The 19,040-nt window shown below is 43.5% G+C and overlaps 1 protein-coding gene across 10 annotated transcripts in view; it reads right to left on the bottom strand.

The window, feature by feature from the left end:
* The window catches only part of KCNJ16 (potassium inwardly rectifying channel subfamily J member 16), an 803,454-nt gene that overhangs the window by 667,344 nt on the left and 117,070 nt on the right, over positions 1-19,040 (bottom strand). For all 10 annotated transcript variants that reach the window (XR_011305161.1, XR_011305160.1, XR_011305159.1 and 7 more), the window contains one exon: positions 13,090-13,175. The gene's annotated coding sequence lies outside the window, so the exon portion shown is untranslated. The remainder of the gene's footprint in view (positions 1-13,089; positions 13,176-19,040) is intronic.

Here is a 19,040-nt window from a genome sequence, read left to right as displayed (position 1 = left end):
TTTTCTGCCGCCCGGCAATGGGGACTTACCAGAGCATTACAGCCCTGCCTGTCCCTATAATTCCCGTTGCCGGGCGCCGGTAAAAATTACGCCCCATCCCCATTCGAGTCCCATTGGACTGTGCAACAGTGCCGGTGCATACGTCAAGGTCTGCGAGCGGGTGCCATTCCGCTCACCAGGTCAGACCTGGCTCGCTGAAAGGTACCTGCTTGCAGTACTCAGAGTATGCCGTTCTGGTAACAATGATGTCAGTAATTTACCGGCATACTTATAGCCTTTGTTAGTTAATTAGGCTGGCCTTGGCAGGAGGAAGGTTTACCCTCCCCCTTCTGAGATGACATGGTGTACTCTTGGCTGCCATATCCCAACTAAATATGACAGTGGGTCTGCGCCTGTAGGCTGTGTCCACCCAGAGTACACTGGTCTATGTGTATGTCATGCAGTGAGCATAGGAAAATGTATGTGGATAATCCCCACAGATTTTTTTGAGGTTGATGTACCATCATTTAGAGCAAACACCCACCATGTGGTTGGTCAAATTCCTCACAGCCCCTCTCTAAACTCATCCCCTTCCCTGTATGTAATTTCACACACAGGTTGAGCCCTGGAGAAAAGGGGGCGGGCCCTGACTGCTGATAACAGCCTATCTGCGCCACTAGGTCAATTAAGATCCCTCAACGTGTTACTCTGGATATAGCCTCACTACAACAGAAAATACCAAAGCAGCTAATTGTTCAGACATGACCCCTAAAGTTTGGAACTTTATTCCCAAAAGAATCTGTTTGCTGCAGGACCACCTTGTCCTCCGGAACACACGAATAACCTGGCTTTTAACCAAGCCCTAGAAAGTCATACATAATCAGAAAAATGCATGAATGTATGATATTTAGTTTCTATGTCATTTTTAAGATTTTTGTTAGTCGCCTAACCAAAAGACCAATGTTTTTCGGGCGATTTTAGGCAGTCTACAAAAATTGAAAAAAGGAAATATTTTTGCCCCCACCCCACCCTTTCTTGCCCCATTTTCTCAAAATCGTGGGGTTTCACCACCCACCCAATCCACTGCCTTACACACAAAAAAACATACAAACACGTTCACCTAAAACACACACACAAATACACACGCACATATGAACTTACCAGTTCTCCCTTATGGCTGCTTCCGGGTTCTGGCATGCCTGTTAGTTCCTGCGCGCACTCATCGCAGGGGCAGACAGTTTGGTTTAGAAAGGTTGCTCTGTTTGGTCACAGAGCGGTCTTTCTAAATCAGTTTGTTTTTAATTTAGAATTTTAAAAAAAGTTATTTGACCGAATACTGATATTTATAAAGCGTAAACCTAGCCAAAAGGTGACACAGCACTTTATATAAGGGCCATGCCCAGGGAGTACAAGTAGGGTGCAGGGTAAACAGTCACAATCTAACCCTTTTCAAGCCACTCTGGAAAATCTGTACATCTTTATCAACTGACTAGACTGCTGACCTCTTCAACAAGAAAAAAACAACAACAAAGAAACAGAGTCAATAGATACTGTACTCAGGTCTACCTGCGAGCATATCAGCGCTCCAGCTTTCCATCAATCACGCATAAGTGCAGAAGACAACCATGGCATCCCCTGGGCTAGAGCCAATTTGCAGAGGCAGCTTTGGGTGTTGGGGGTGGAGGTTGACTCTGGCACTTTAAATTATTGAAGGTCACTGGAGTCTGGTGAACATTTTTACTGGCAGGATATTAATATTTCCCCCAGAATTAATGTGAGCGTCTAAACATAGCAATGAAGCTGAAAATAGCATTGGGAGTTTCGGGGGGTTTGTGGGGTGGCCCTCAATAAATCAATTAAAGTTATGGGTTAATATGGTGCTTTTAAAGCACAATCTGCAACCAAACGGGGTAACAATCCTAATTTACAATTGGTTCTCTAGGTTAACACATGAGCATTTTGCTGGAAAATCCCAGGCAAGGCCCCATGGGCCCAGCCAACCCCCCAAAATAGTGCCAGTGCCTTAAAAAGCACATGGTGCATGGCGGCAGTGTGGTCTGTCCCCTGGCTTCCCAGTTCCGGGCTTCCCTTATCCCTGCCTCCTTCTGGCCCTGATTGGCACAGCCATCCCTTCCACCACACAGGCCTAGAGACCTGTGAACAGCGAGGCATCAGCGCCATTCACTGGAAAACGCCAGGCAAGTTGAATTGCATATCTGCCCCCATGGCCCCAGCCAACCCCCCAAAAAGCGCCAGTTCCTTAAAAAGCCCACGGTGCATGGTGGCAGTGCAGTCTGTCCCTGGGCTCCCCAGTTTTGGGCTTTCCTTATCCCCGCCTCCCACTGGCCCTGATTGGCTCAGTCATCCCTTCCACCACACAGGCCTAGAGACCTGCGAACAGCGAAGCATCAGCGCCATTCGCTGGAAAACCCCATGCAAGGTGAGTTGCATATCTACCACCATGGCCCCAGCCAACCCCGCAAAACAGCGCCAGTGCCTTAAAAAGCATGCAGTGCATGGCAGCACTGCGGTCTGTCCCCGGGCTTCCCAGTTCCGGGCTTCCCTTATCCCCACCTCCCACTGATCTGATTGTCCCAGCCATCCCTTCCACCACACAGGCCTAGAGACCTGTGAACAGCGAGGCATCAGTGCCATTCACTGGAAAACCCCAGGCAAGTTGAATTGCATATCTGCCCCCATGATCCCAGCCAACCCCCCAAAACAGCTCCAGTGCCTTAAAAAGCATGTGGTGCATGGTGGCAGTGTGGTCTGTTCACAGGCTTACCAGTTCCGGGCTTCCCTTATCCCTGCCTCCCACTGGCCATGATTGGCCCATTGCACCCTCATCAAGGGCACCCCAGGGCAGCCCACTGCCCGGCAGCCCCCTCGGCTAAGGGCCTCGAGGCAAAGGCCGGCTCCTGCATTGGCGGCTTGAAGGTGTGTCTGCAGGTGTCAGCAGGGGAAGCAAAGGAAGACAGCAGCCAACAGACACCATCAAAACTGTAAGTGTGGCATGGGTGGGGTGTAGAGCAATTACTCTACTCCAGAAAGCCCTCACCACTCTACCTTACCTCTCCATAACGTAGACTGCCATAGTCTTACAACATGCACACTTAGTGACCACCAGCCCAATCCAATCCACTCTTGGCTTGACTGTAAATATTGCATTGCATCATGCACTAACATACTAGCCAATGGTAACTAGTGCTACACCTATAAAGAGTGGTCAAGATTGTCCTGTGTCACCTTTAGACAGGTGTAATAATGTTAGCATGTGCCACACTTAGATGGAACTCTTAGCCTAAGCTTGCGTCACATCTAGATAGAAATGTGAATATTAGCATGTGCCACACTGGAATTCTTAACTTTAGCCTGCGTCGCATCTAGACAGAAATATGAATGTTAGCATGTGCCACATTTAGGTGGAACTCTTAGCCTTAGCTTGCATCACATCTAGATAGAAATGTGATTGTTAGCATGTGCCACACTTAGATGGAACTCTTAGCCTTAGCTTGTGTCACATCTAGACATGATTATGAATGTTAGCACGTGCCACTCCTAGATGGAATTCTTAGCCTTAGATTGAGTCACATCTAGATAGAAGTGTGAATGTTAGCATGTGCCACACTTAGATGGAATTCTTAACCTTAGCTCGCGTCGCATCTAGATAGGATTATGAATGTTGGCATGTACCACACATAGATGGAAATCTTAGCCTAGCTTGCATCACATCTAGATAGAAATGTGAATGTTAGCACGTGCCACTCCTAGATGTAATTCTTAGCCTTAGATTGAGTCACATCTAGATAGAAGTGTGAATGTTAGCATGTGCCACACTTAGATGGAATTCTTAACCTTAGCTCGCGTCGCATCTAGATAGGATTATGAATGTTGGCATGTACCACACATAGATGGAAATCTTAGCCTAGCTTGCATCACATCTAGATAGAAATGTGAATGTTAGCACATGCCACACTTAGATAGAATTCCTAGCCTTAGCTTGTGTCACATTTAGATAGAAATGTGAATCTTAGAACGTGACACACTTAGATGGAATTCTTAGCCTTAGCTTGTGTCACATCTAGATAGAAATGTGAATGTTAGCATCTGCCACACTTAGATGGAATTCTTAGCCATGGATTGCGTCACATCTAGATAGAAATGTGAATGTTAGCATGTGCCACACTTAGATAGAATTCCTAGCCTTAGCTTGTGTCACATCTAGATAGAGATGTGAATCTTAGAACGTGACTCACTTAGATGGAATTCTTAGCCTTAGCTTGTGTCACATCTAGATAGAAATGTGAATGTTAGCATCTGCCACACTTAGATGGAATTCTTAGCCTTTGATTGCGTCGCATCTAGACAAAAATGTGAATGTTCGAACACTTAAATGAAACTGAAGGATGAAAAGTGCAATACTAGAATGCAATTGTGATCACTAGCCTACCTCACATCTAGACAGAATACTGAAAATTAGCAAGCGCCACACTCAATTTCATCCCTCTGCATACACCTCTCAAACTCTAACAGAACACAACCACAAGCCTAAAATGCAGCAAACCGCAAAAACTTCACTACACTGCACAACAAAACAAACTGCACATAGACTTGCACAACGGCACACAAGGACTATCGACCGTATAACACCCCAAGCCCAGCCAATGTAGCAACGGGGTTGAGGCTGCCAACAGCACATCACTGCTATCTTGCACTTTTCCAGTTCATTCCCACTAACTCCCCCCTCCCTCTTTCAGAGCCGCCAGAGCGCCAGGGGACCACTCCGGTGGTGATAGTGCACGGTACAAATACCCTTTAACATTAACATTAACATTAACATTAACATTAACATTAACATTAACATCATTTTCAAGACACTTGCTGCTACAATATATACCGACATGGTCAAATACTTTCATAGAGTTGAAACAGTTGAAACAGTGGCAACATGTCGACATGCCGATAAGGAAGAAGAGGCAAGACAGGTGTTTCAGTTGCGTGACCTGTAATGGGTGGACCATGTGTGCTGACAACTGCGCTGAGGCCGGGAACACCAACGTATGAAAGAGCCACTTAAAATATCAGTTAAGAAGCTTGTGATTGAATATAAAGGAAATTTGGTGTGAACTGAAATTAGGAACTGTACTTTATGAACTTGATGAAAGATAACCAAACCAGAAGATCTGGAAAGTATTACCAAGAACTGTGTTGTAGAAATGTTGGAAGACTTGAAAGCTTGGGGAAGTGAACCCCTTGGCATTGTAAACTGCCTTGAGATTTGGGGAAGGGACAAACTTTCCAAACCAAGAGCTGTAAGAAGCTCTGAACTTTTATTTGAACAATTATCATTTTGATGCTGACATCCCCACCCATTGTATACATATAGATGTGAGTGCAAGTATAGGTTTTGGACACAGACTTTTACTTTGGACATCCAGCCACAGACTATCCTTTTATTTAGGTAGAGAAATCCCACCTCAGCATAGGGCATGATAGGCCTTTTTCTAATTAATTTCCATTTTCTATTAATAAAAATGTCTAAGTTAAACTTTAAAATTCAGTTGTCTGTATGTACTTCATGATGCCTTCACAGATCCCACAAATAATGAGGGGAAGCCGGCTATTACTCTCACTCATTTTCCATAAACATGTTTGCCTTTCTGAATATTAGCAATGGACACCTGCAAGATCAACCAGTAGAGGAGAACTTCCTGTAATGTTTGCTGGAAAAAGTATAAATGGTGCACATCTTTTACATCTAAGAAGCTTCATTTTAATATTGCCTCTGCAGTGCAATCCCAAGAAGCAATTTCACAGGTTCTGTAATCGGATGTTCACACAGTCATATGGGTTGGTTTCTCACCCTTGAACCTAACGCCTAGGGAACAAGAACCTTTTTTGGCACTGTGTAAAACAGTGTCCACTGGTACAGAGGCTTTGGGGGTTTTCTGTATACAAGGTCTGGGGAGATATTTTTGCTGGATCCCAAATCTAGGAAATTCCAGCCCAATTCCAGCACTAGTACTAGGTTTTTAGTTTGTTTTTTACATTCTAATAACAATAAACTGATAACATGGTAAACACTAATGGACTAGGAGGTTTTCCTGTGTCTCTATACTAAAGGTGGAAGACTTTATCTTACATACCTGTACTTCCCTTGATTCCATCTTGGATCACTATGAAACTTGTGTTTACATTATCAGATCAGAGATTTTCCAGAACATTAGTCACCATAGAGGGAAGCCTGAAAACAGGGACACATGGTTTGAGGATGATCTTCTCAACTCAAACAGGATCTAGTTCGCATTCTACAATCAGGGCCACAAGTACAAGCTGCTCATTAAGAAAAAGAATAAAGAATTAACTCGGGGCAAGTCATGTGAATGCCAATCACGCAGGATTCTAGTAGTGTCTGGGCAGTATTGGCTTATGGTTCAATTGGTATAATATCTGTACCAACTCCCAAAACGAAAATCAATAGAATTATTCATGTAATCACATTTCACAATCATATGCTGCAGACAAGTCTATTTACAGTGATCCCCTAAAAAGTTCTAGTGAGGAAAAATCCCATGTTAGCCCAGTAGACATTAACTTCTTTATAGACGAGGTTGAAGAGGCAACAGAATCTCTCAATGCACACAAAGACCTCAGGCCAAATGGGATCCCGGCAAATTTATAGATGAGCAATTTAGCTATCTTTAGGCCATTTGTGTTCATAATGTAGCTGCAAATCTCGTGTGGGTCTTGGTCGCTAGCTCTTAGGACTTTGCACCGGTCATCCTGAATAACAAAATAGATGACAGAAGCAAGCCATGTATCCGTTCACTATTGGATTCTATGGGTAGGGTTTTTCTGAAATTGATGCTTACTTGACTTGATATTTCTAGCCAGCAACACAATCTTGCCAAATGCCAAAGCTGGATTTACAAAAGGACAGGGAACCACTGACCAATGTTTCAGGTTAGTATTACTGTGTGAGAAATACTTGGTATTGAAAAAAGGCCTTCTAGATTTATCTGGTAATGATCTCAGCAAACATTTGTTATCATTAATAGTACAAAGCTCAGATGACATAAAGAAAAAAGAAGGGAATATCTGAAAAGTAGCCACTGTGAGATCTGGGACAGACGGGGAGAAGAAAGTTTGTTCAATGCACGTAGGAGTTTGTTAAGGCTGCATTCTGTCCCCTGTCCTTTTTATGGTATTTACTGATGGTGTTGTCAAGGAATTGGTCGCTGCACAAGCTGTTGAAGTCAGGATAGGTAAGAAACCATGAAATGTCCTTTACACAGACAGTGCATGCTAACCCCTTAAGTACCAGGCTATTATGCGCGTCTCTGCAAAAAGGACGTGCAGACTCTTCCTTGGCACTTAATAGTCTGGACTAGAATACATATGAAGCAACTTCTGATTGTCTTCGATTCATTTTATAACACGCATAACCTGTTCATCCATATTGATAAAACTAAGGCAATGAAGACTGAAATGTAAGATCTTTCAGACAGGGGGTACATCTTTGGAGAGAGTCGACTCTTATCCTTGGTGTTCGTTTAGCCTTGCACAAACATGAGCTCAGCACCTAGAGCAAGCAGAATGCATATTTCTCGCAACACTCAACAGCATCATCGAGGTTTCACAGCAGATTAATGCAACTACTAATCTGGCAGCCTTAAGAATGCATGTTTCTAAAACCATTACGTTTGCAAAAAATGGTGGGAGGGTATGGGACTATTGTAATGCAAACTCTTTGTTTAACACTGAGAATTCATTTTTCAAGTCATTGGGCCTCATTACGAGTTTGGCCGTATCAAGGGCAGGGCTACCGCCAAACTCACTACCGGCACCCGCAAATGACCCACTACGGTAATTTCCAATTTGCGGGTGCCGGTGTGAGCGGGCTCACGATCCACATTCTTCCTCATAGGCACTACCGGCGCCGTTGTTACCTTACCGCCACATTCGTAATGAGGCCCATTGTTTTCAGCTCCTACCTCAACCTCCTTATTATAAATTCAATCTGAATTGGGTGGGTAGGTTATAGATACACAGATTGCCCTAAAAATGTCTTTGTTTTGGTTTGCACCTACATCAGAAGATGATAAATAATAATGTGTTTTATTTATATAACACTTTCACTAAAGTGCTTTACATGCAACATGTCCATGAAATTATCTCCTACCTGAAGTTGGTATTCATTTCCTAACCTCGCAAGGATGTTAAAAGATATTTGTACTGCGCAATATCACCACCGGAGTGGTCCCCCGGTGCTCTGGCGGCACTGAAAAAGGGAGAGGGGGGTAAGTTAGTGGGAATGAGGTGGAGAAGTGCAAGAAAGCAGTGATGTGCTGTTGGCAGCCTTAGCCCGGTGGGAAAGGAGGAGGCGGCCTTGCTGGGATTCGAACCTGTGACTATTTTACCTACTGAAAGAGGTGGTACAAATGGCCAGTGAGAGACGACTGTTCTGGTTCAACCATGTCAAATTATGTATCAGTCGGGCTTGTCATTCCCACCATGTGTCCCAGCCAGAATATATCATAAACAGGGAGCAGTCCATAGTGAAAGCAATGCATTACACATTGGTTGATCGTATAACGTCTGACAAACTGTTGCGTACAAGAATGTTCAACAACTTTGCGTTGTTTAAAGTCCAACTAGATATTGAAGTCGATTTTGATCAAATGCAACCTCACTTGTTGCATATGCGTTACTTTAAATTGGAAGGGAGAATTATGATTTTGATGGGCTCAGTTTTTTTCCCCTTACAATGCACAGAGACAATCATTCCTCTTTATCTGGCCGGGTTAGTCAGAAATCGGATTCCATTGGTTGCTGCCAATACTAATGCATTAGATATATACATACAATCTCTGCAGAAGTCCTAGCATTCTATTAGTTTGTCACACCGCCAGTCAGTATAACTGGAGAGCCTGGCTACACAGGCAAGGGATTGCCAGACCACGAGTCACCCCGGTCCGCTCTCCATTCGTCAAGCGGAATGCAGAATAATTGAAGCTTCAAGTTTACTTAAATGGAAGTGTATGGAGTTTGAAAACGCTGCTATTACTTGAGATTTTCAGAACATAGATTAATATTGTCTGGTTTTAATTGTGCATTTATCTATTGTAGATTGTGGATGTTTTGGGTGTTATGATGAATTGTGTGTATTTTCTTGGTAACACTTACGAAATATTGATGCATGACGCCAGTTCTACTACAATATGCCATGCACTGCACCAGCATGCCGACTAATATTGGGACGTCTTTGATATTGTATTATCTTTGCTTCGCTTTCACAAGTCAAAACACATGCCTTTCGAAAGCTGACATCCTAGCGCAGTCTATTGATGTTCCTGCTGCCAATAACCTACTCGTTCTGGGCACAGATCCAGCATTGATGATGGCGACATTTCCACAATTATGAGTGCTCCAAATGAGGGGAGTAATCATGAAAGCACTCAAGAGATATGGGTAAAAATTAAAGGACTCATTGTTGACACTTCACGTCCATATCACAGTTTACTAAGAAGTGACACAGGCAAATTGACGAAGAATTTGTAGGGACAGGGAAAGGTCTGAGCAGATGTATACAGACATGCATTTGAAGAAAGACCTGAACAGATGAATTTAGGCATGCATTTGAAGAAGTAGAGAGAAACAAGGAAGTCTGGTAGGATGAAAATGGAAGAAACAAGGGTAAATTTTGCCAAGCGAGGAGGCAAAGTGACAAAACATAGTACCAGTAAAAGTTCCATATGCAGGAGTGGTGTTGCAGATAAGAACGGAGAAGAGGAAATATGTACAATCCTGGCTACTAGACAAATTGCTCAACGAGTCAATTTGGTCATGAGGACAGATGCACTAGGTGGCCACGTATTTTCTGCAGTAAAATGAATAGAAGACAGGTAACGGGTGATTACCTATTTGCAAAAGAAAGAATTCCCTTCAGGCTGGCAACGCTACATGTAAGTAAGGGTATTGCACCATATAAGAGCCATCACAAGATATTAAAGGAAACATTCTCAATCAGCCAAGAGATGTACAAGGGACTTTGATCAAATTGCACTCTGGCAGCATAACAGACATCAATTAGAGAGAGGTGAATCTGAGACAATTCCCTTAGCATCAAGCAAGAGGACCCACGCTCCGTTCCCTGTTCACCTCACGCCATCCCTCTACTCTCAATTCACGCTTTCCATCTTTATGTTCTCGCTTTCCTATGTTTTACATTTTGATTTCTTCCATGAGTCCCTCTTGTAATAACATAGGACATAAGGTCAATCAATGTCACTGTTATATATGCTATTGAGAGTTGATTTGTTATGGTCAAATCGGTGGCAGGAGGGTGGTGTGTGGTGTTCCCAGGTTAGCTTACTCTGCATTTTATCTCTCGTACATCCTCGCCACAATTTTGTGAATGTTTCTGCTGGATTATTGGCAATTTGGCAAATAAAGCTTACAAAATCAAAAGAAAGGAACACATTATTTGCCGTAGAGGCATTGCCAGAGAAAAATGATACAAATAGAATAATAAACATGAGAGACAGAGAAGCTTATCAAGGTATTAACCGGAGCCAACGATACTACACAATCTAAATCCTATTTTGCAATACATTTTTTCAATTTGCTTTCCATCTGAAAGCCATCATAGGTAATACATGATTGATGTAAGCATAGGCCCTGATCCACCTGAGCTGCAGCCTTCTACACAAATTACCACACAATCCTGCTGCACTTCCTCAAAAAGAAAATGGTTGTCGAATGCATTAGCCAATAATGGTTGACATATTTTCTCATGTTTCACTTACACTGTGTAAAAGGTGCTTCATCCTCTTTCTCGCAGAAACCTAACATATAGTGTCCCATAGCGGTTGGCCACATAACAGACCCTTTTCTATCATCGTAGATCACATGTACGCAGCACCAACTCAACCTGCAAAAGGGGCTATCTGGCAATATGTGTCAGACTGCCTTTCAGTGATAGTTAATGGACGATTCAGAGCATGTTTTGCCTATCCCTCAACCCTAAACAAATTCCGGGTTACTGCAATTCAACTTCGCATCAACATGGGACCAACCACACCAACAGTAGAACCCTTACTTGAGCGTCCCTCAAGTAATCAATGTAAGCAAGACATGTTTCGACAAATGCACCTCCTGGGAAAGTTCTAGCATTGCTGATGCTGTCTCAACGGACGGCATTGCTCTTTTTGGTGGTAATGTCTCATCCAGACTACTGTAATAATACCTACACTGGGAATGCAGCTAAGTCTATGCTCATGCTGCAAAGTTCACAAACCAATTCAGCTCACCTCATTCTTGAAACACAATAATCTGATCTCCACCGAAAGCTTTCAACTGGTTCACAATTAAAGAACAATTTTACTGTAAAGTCCTATGCCTGTTGCACAAGGCTGTTCATTGGCCAAAACACTTGCTACTATTTTATCTCCCCTAATAGCTGTTGAGTTGACTTGGGTCGGCACCCTAAAGTGATGCGTCACTACAAGTATTGTGTCCATCACTCCAAGTACTGTGGGGGTGTGATACTACACATTCGAGGTCTCACCCAATGGAACAACCTACCTCTTCTCTTGTGCTAGAAACCTGAGGTTTCAATTCTGAAATGTCATTTATTCCAGTAATCATGATAATTATAGCTGGTTCTATGTCATTTCATTAAAACCAGTTTTTATGACGGGTGTTTTTTTCATGGATTTTTTGACGAAAAATATTTCAAAATTTAAAAAAATATATTTTTGGGGGGTTCCACTCCAACACCCCTGTAATTTAACTATGTTTGTTTATTCCCGACCCCCAACCCTTTATATGCCCTTTCCCACCATCCAAAAAATATAAAAAAAAAAAATGTTGGCAAAATAATTCTGCGGTAAAACACCCATCGCAAAAACGGGTGTCGACGAAAGGATGTCATACCTTATAGCCATGAGCTACTCATTATACTTCATGAAGAACTCTGCCCCCATCCTCCTCATTTTGTTTTTTCTCCACTCAAAGGATTTCAGAGCAGTATTGGTGTCATTGGGTGTGATACAAGCACAATCCAAACTTTAAAACAGGTCACACTTGGAGTGCTGAAAAGATTTTGTAGTACAACAATGGGAGAATGTAATCTTCATGTCATCAGCACTTGCTTTTTGATAGCTGACCAATTAAAGAGAGTGAGGAGAGTGGTGGCATACCTAAAAAAACACACTTATATATTACACATATTGTCCTTATAATTAAGGAACACAGTAAATCTGGATGATGCAGCACAGTCACAATCTGATTGTGGATAATTGTAGATAAAACTACAAATTAAGTTTTCGGAGCCCCTCTACCAAAAACAAATATGGCCAAATAACCTGTTCTCTGGGAAGGTGCCCACTCGGGGCAGTCTACAACCACATTTTAGCTAACTGTACCTTTCACAGAGTAGAAATAACTATTTGCACATCAGTCTGGTCCCACCCACTTGGTAAGTCCAGCACCAAAATGCTAGGCAATTCTCCTCTGAACAAGAGTACCAACAGCAATTCTACACACAGGTTTCTGCCTATTTGGGCCTCATCAGTGAAGTGAAGCTGATCCTCTCTAAATAGAGTGAGCAAGGGGCCCACGTCTGGATTACCCATGGTAACTTGGGTGAAACCCCAAGTTCCTAAACATTTTTAGAAAATAGCTCTGGGAGCCCCTCTACCATGAACAAAAAGAGGCATTGGCAATGCTAACAGTTTGGGCTTTTGTGTAGGCATGGAAAAGGCACTTGCCAGGCACTTCCATAGTGGTATTAACTGGCTATTGATGGCAGCAGGTCCAACATGGTGCGAGTACCTGGGCATCTAATGGCAGTTCCTGGCAAATGCCTAGACCTTATACACAAGCCAAAACGGTTGGCTTTGCCAATGCTTGTTTTTAATTTGTGTTTTGAACTTTCAGTTCAAATCGGAGAGGCACCTTCAATCCTGTCTTAATCCGCCTTTATCTGTTTTGCATTAGTATGACACAAATTAAAAGATAACGATCACAGTTAGAACCAATTAAATGCATACCACCATGTTTGATTGGGGGGAGATACAAAGTGATATCAGAAATAACATATCGCACCTTACAGTCCGAATATGGCAAGCCACCTTGGAGTCCTTGCGTCTCTCTTTCTCTGTGTTGTCTGTTTGTCCCATATGTCATGCAAACTAAAATAAAATGGATTTCATTAATTATCAATGGAAACTGGAGTTATTTCTATAACGCAGATATATATGCATATAACATCGGTTAGTATGATAGGTTTTTCCAGCAGGGAAAGATTGATCTGTATCAACCGACAACTGTTCAGAAATGTTGAATTGAATGACCTTAAAGAATTAGAGATAATCAATACCCATAGCTAGAAGGCATGGGTGTGACTCACCTTATATTTAAAATATATTTGAACAGATGCATTAGCTAAAATGTGGGAAGTCCAGGGTTTCAAGAGTGGGCACAGGGGTCCCACTGTTGCCATATCATTTCAACCGGGTTTAGTGGAGGTGTTTAATAGCCTTAGTGTGATTTTAGGAAATGGACGAGGTGAGATGGAAGTGGTCAGTGTGGTTACAGAAGATTAAGGAGCATTAAACTTGGCTTCTTTCTCACCGAGAAATGTCCTGGAGGGCCCCTGCGTTTAGTAAGAGTTCTCCAATCTGGTAGAAATATGCATGAGTATGAGATTATTTGGGGAACATCAATGTGGTTAGGGCAAATATCCTTCTCAAGATAGTCTCCAAGCCTTAAACATAATAGAACCATAAGATAGGACCCTGTGGTTTAAAGTAGCATTTCATCAGAACACATTCCTTCTGTAAGAGCATCGCACAGGCCACTGCAGTTCACTGGGATAGTCATGAACAGGAATTAAAAATCCCTCATGAAGGCTACTGGATAACAGCAATGTTACTTTCTCGGCCTCACAAAAAGACTCACCAAAGTCTAAAGCAGCTGCATAATTGAGGCTACCATTGAAGGTACGCCTACGGCTTCAACGTCCATGTAAAAGTATGTGTGAGACCCTGTGTAATGATAAAAACTGGCACCTCATGAGTGACCCACCAGGGAGCCTTCTATAAGGAAGGCATGCCATCAAACAGTAAGACAGACACAAGTGATCACAGTTTAAGGGTGTTTATTGAACATCAATTGGGTTTGACAAAGGACTATCTAAACCTAAATCTAAAGATGGGAGCAAGCTACGACCATCAAATAATAATAATGCAGTCCTAGTGGTGTGTTGTCAACATAAAAGGGCCTATACTAATAAACCTATTTCCAATCCTTACTTCTAAATACAAATAGTGTGGGAAACTATGTTATGCGAAAGAAAAGTGTTCAAGAATTTATATGTCAGGAAATTCAAGCCGTTGGCCTCCCTTCCCCACGTTTTCAGCACAGGACAAGGGGCACACTCAAGCTTAGCACAGTCTCTGGCTTCTCTAGTAAGAGGATGCAGTTCAAATCTCAGTATCAGGACCTTCTATGTTAAAGTCTCTTGGCCATTCAAAGTCTCTTATTTCAGAGGTCCTTATGTGACAAAATAACATTAAAAAGTTCCTTTCTCCTAAAAGTTCTCCTGTACAACTTCTTGGGTGATGTTTGATGCACCCCGGTCCCCCCTCTGCCAGGCTCAGACCCACTTTAACACAAAGCTTTCAATTGATCTCCCTCTCTCGGGCTCAGACCAAATCCATATACTTTTCCAAACTTTAACACAAAGTTTTCAATTGATCTCCCTCGGTCGGGCTCAGGCCAAATCCATGTACTTTTCCAAACTTTCTTTACTTTATCGAAATCGAAGTCTTTTCATTGTGCATGGGATTTGCCTTGACTCGTCGCAGAACCACTTTGATTCACACTTATTCAATTGATCTCCCTCTTTCGGGCTCAGATCAACTTGATCTACTTTTATCACTTTTCAGCTGGGTACCTTACAGAGGACTTCGATTGAAACACTGTCGCGCCTTGAAACACTTGTGTATAGGCGTGTTACAAATGCCATATCATATCATATCACCCACACAGTGCTGGACCACTCTGCCAAAGGTATTGCAACTTGCTTTAAAGTTCAATCACTCATCAGCAGTTTAACTTAATTTGCATCTCTTATCACACGCGTTTTAACCCTGTTCATTCCAGTGCTCACCATACAATGTTACTGCTTGCAACCTTGGCTTCAACACATACCGGTCTCATATCAGTCTCCCCAACTCACTGGCTCTGTTGCTTTCAATGAAGGGGCTTTGTTCCTGGAGTCAAGGACAGTACCACAGTGGCTGAAGATTCTCCTTGCCTGGATTACGGACGCGGGAGGGCCCCGGGTACCTCCGTCACACAATGCAGGATTAAATAGCTTGGTTTCCTAGTCTTACGCTTTCTCCCGGGGTTTCATCAAAGCAGCGGTTCCTTTTCAAAAAGGTCAAGGGAACTTCCCTCCTTGCAACCCTCTGCTGTTTTGCCATCTTTCTCCTCCTGTTAAACTGCCATCTTGGAACTGCTTTTTCCTTGTGTGCTTTGCCTTGCTCAGAGTGTGCTCTCATGCTCTGCCTTTTATTCTTGTGGGGAAGTATGATGGAAGTCAAGGGTGAGTGATTTTTGATAATTGCCTGACCATTGTATTGCGACATGTCAGGTACACGACTCAGGTTTTAGTCTGTTTTCCCTTAGAGTGGGCTGTCAGTGAGAAAGTGTTTGGGCCTCATTACGAGGTTGGAGGTAGCCATGGCGCTATTAGCGACCTTGGCTGCCTCCTAACTTGTTCCGAGTCCACCCTGGTGAATGGAGCAATTACCGGTCCATTCCAAGGTTGGCGGGCCCGGTAATTCCCCATTCACCAGGGCCATTCCCCATTCCCATTTGAGCCCCCATAGGGCTCAATGGGAATGGGGAAGGCTCTAATAACGGTAGCGCAAATTGCAGTACCGCAAATTGCGGTAGCGTTATTAGCTCTAGAGTCCCTTTGTTGGTCCCGTCCTTAACACCTGAAAAAAACAGGTGTTAAGGAAGGACCCGCAAAGGGAACTCGTAGTAGGGCGGTAAGGGATTACCGGCACCGGTGCCCTTACGGGTGCCGGTAATCCCTTACCGCCCACCTCGTAATGAGTCCCTTTGTGTTGTAATTGGGATGGGGGTAGAGTTCCTAAATGTCCTACCGGGTCGGATGAGGTAAAGGTGTTACAGGGACGGGGATACTGCATCTCACCATTTGGTGTCCCACTCCCGCTCCCCAAAGGCCCCCCACCCAGGTGATCGTCCAGCACTGATCCACCCCCAGCAACTGTATCCAAAAGGGATGGCCATGTCTTGACCACCTGGATGACAGATGTTCGGGGACTAGTGGGTGAGATACCTTCTGGTTTCTCACACTGCGTTCACTGTTTTAATGCATGGCAATTCAGACCATATTACTTGCTCTCTCTAGTAGGTGGAAATTAATGCTACTCAATTTGTCATCCATGAAAAGACAAATGGCTGAGCCGGTCCAGCTGGATACAAACCTGTGACTGCAGACTAAATGCCGATCTCAAAAGCAGGCGCTTATCCTGCTTTGCTATTTTATACAGTGGAGACAAAGCCAGATCTTCATGATTTGAGTGGGTTAGGTATATAGGTATACCATGCTAGAAGTGTACAGAGCTATATCCTGCACGAACAGCAGCTCCTGTTCGTTGCCTGGACTAGAAGGCCAATTTACTAGAAACATAGTACTATCTGCAAAGCATTAGAGAAACTGGTCGGCAGTCTGCTCATTAAACACAGCCGTCCACTCAGCAGACTTCTATTCTGCACTTGACAGATCGGATAGAAATAGATTTGGCGCAGGGAGGCTGATGATTTTTTTTTTTTTTTTTTTTTATCAATGCCTCCCACTCCTTTACATGACCTTTTTCTTGTTTGATTAAGGAGACTCCCACCACATCTGGACGATGTCTTTCAGCAGAATCCCGCTGCTCTTCTGAATGTGCTTAAATCGGCATACACGGAATGATCAACATTTATTATACTCTGCCAGGCCGCAAAACCTTCTCATTCCTGAAATGCGAGCAATGGAACATGACAGTGTTTTGTTTCACATTAAGAGACCCGTCACTGACAGCAGACAAAATAAAGCCAGCGAATATAATTAAGCTTAGTGGAGACCACCCTGGGGCTTTTTGGTAGTGAATGCAGAAAGCGAGGGATTGGGAATACGGATTCATCGTGCAAGTCGGGATCGGGGATTCACATGGTTAAACGCCAGGCATTATACAAAGAAAGTTTGGAAACAAAAGGGCTGCTTTTTTAAATTATATAATGGATTTATGAGGCATAAACTTAGCTGGGAAGCAATGGAGTGATGTCAAAAGGTACAGAGAGAGCAGGTTGATGGGGTAGGAGCGGCGAGAAATTATTGGGGTCAAGGAGCGACTGCGTATCCCTTGATGAGCAGGGTCTTCAGTAACTGTGGAAGTGGGCAGAACCTACAATTTGTCCTTTAGGGAATTTAGGACGAACATGCTTGGCCTTAGCACTTCATGGGTTCATGAGTGTGCAGCAGGAGAGGGCATGTTTTCTGGTAAAAAAAACATCTTGGATCTCTTAGATTCTAGTGTGGTGATGTTTTGGATTCTAATGCTGCAAGATCCTCCAGAGACAATTGGGCCTCTTTACGAGGACGGCAGGTAGCTGCCGTCCTCGTAACACCGAATCCCCCACCTGGCTTCCCGGTGCCACTGGGATATTACAAGTACCGGCGGAGTGGGAAGGCAAGCAGTGGATGTGGTAATCCCCACTTCTGTGGAGTGCCACAGGACTCCACAGGAATGGGGACTCGGAAACACCAGCACCATTGCTAAGGGATCCAGTGCTTCTGTCACAACCCTGCTTTCCAGGGCCATTGCGCACGGCAGGGCAGAGGCCCCGAAGAGCAGAGTTGTAGTCTGCCAGTCCGGAAAGGGTGCCTCTAAGTTGCTACCAGCACCCTTATTTCTGGACCGGCAGATTTGTAATGAGGCCCAGTGTGTCTTTTAGCATGGCAGGATGGAGTTGTATTTGTGATAAACTTGTATATGCTGGAGGGATTTTTTAAAGGCAAAGTGGACTTGTAGGATTAGCCAGTGTAGCTTTCCAAGGTTAGGATTGATGTAGCAAGTGTTTGCTTCAAACCATACATAAATATCTCAGCATGTTGGTAATAAATACTGTATAGTGAGCGTAGAACTCAATTAAACATGTGGGTTGTCAATTTAGCTCAAACCATTGCTTTCTGATTTGAAAAAAATATTTTTCTCAGTAGGCATTTCCCCTATGAATACATTCACGATGGGGTTACAAACCAACTTTCTTAACACAAAATATAATGTAATGGTATATATATAAGAAATCCATGGGATCAGAGATTCAAGGCTCATGCACACACATTTGCTGTGATGAGCCTCAAGAGGTTAGTCTTTTTTTAAAGGGACATGTCCGATCAGAGCGACGTTTTGCCCGAACTGTCGTTCGAAGGAGCTGGCGAGATGCTCTGAGAGAACATGCAGTACATTGGCTTTGGATTTGATAGAGAGGTGATGATACCAAAGGATCGTCATGGGGGTGCGGGGTGCAGGAGACCAAAGAGCACCAGGCAGGCAGCCAGACTGGCCAGAAATGGTCCCCCAGCAGATGGCTGAGTAGGGTATGATATGGCATTTATAACTCACCTATACACAAGTGTTTCAAGGCACGAGAGAGGAGACAGGGCCACTACACTATAGTCTGGACAAGAGGATGTAGCAAGTTTGGCACAAGCTTTTCTTACGATGGCGAAGGTGGATGAGGATTCAATCCCACCAATGGCATCACTGTCAATCTGGTCATCGGTGTGGGAATATTTCATGTTGACAGAGGAAAGAGTCTCATGGGGGACAAAGGGATAGTTAAATGCAACCTCAGTCAGACAGTAAAGCATTAAAAATAAAAACAAAAGAAATGTCATGGGCACCTTGATATGGACTGCAGACTGTGGCAAAACTATGACTACTGGAAATGTGGATCATGTGTCTTAGATC

Source organism: Ambystoma mexicanum, chromosome 3q (assembly GCF_040938575.1).
Source record: "Ambystoma mexicanum isolate Mex_15411 chromosome 3q, UKY_AmexF1_1, whole genome shotgun sequence".
In the NCBI taxonomy this organism is placed as follows: Eukaryota; Metazoa; Chordata; class Amphibia; order Caudata; family Ambystomatidae; genus Ambystoma; species Ambystoma mexicanum.
This window is presented reverse-complemented; position numbering and strand designations above follow the sequence as displayed.